This window comes from Vombatus ursinus, unplaced genomic scaffold (assembly GCF_900497805.2).
Source record: "Vombatus ursinus unplaced genomic scaffold, bare-nosed wombat genome assembly UNPS02014791.1, whole genome shotgun sequence".
NCBI lineage: Eukaryota > Metazoa > Chordata > Mammalia > Diprotodontia > Vombatidae > Vombatus > Vombatus ursinus.
The window spans coordinates 8,419,482-8,419,703 of record NW_020954569.1 but is presented as its reverse complement, the minus strand read 5'-3'; positions in this window follow the sequence as shown (position 1 = coordinate 8,419,703).

Below are 222 nucleotides of genomic sequence, written 5' to 3'. Positions count from 1 at the left end.
GATTTGGACTTGTGGGAAAGTCCAAGATTTTTCCTTTTTGGGATTTAGCTCCCTTCCTCATCATTCCCCCCTCAAACAAATGGGACCTAAATTCTTTTGGGGTAAGGAGCAAAGGTCTAGGCTTCTGAAACTGCTTCCTGTTGGCATGGGGCATAGAGCTGTCCTGGCCTCAAGGGGGTTCCAAAGAGGAGGTTGACTAAAGCCAAGTTATAATTTCTTGAA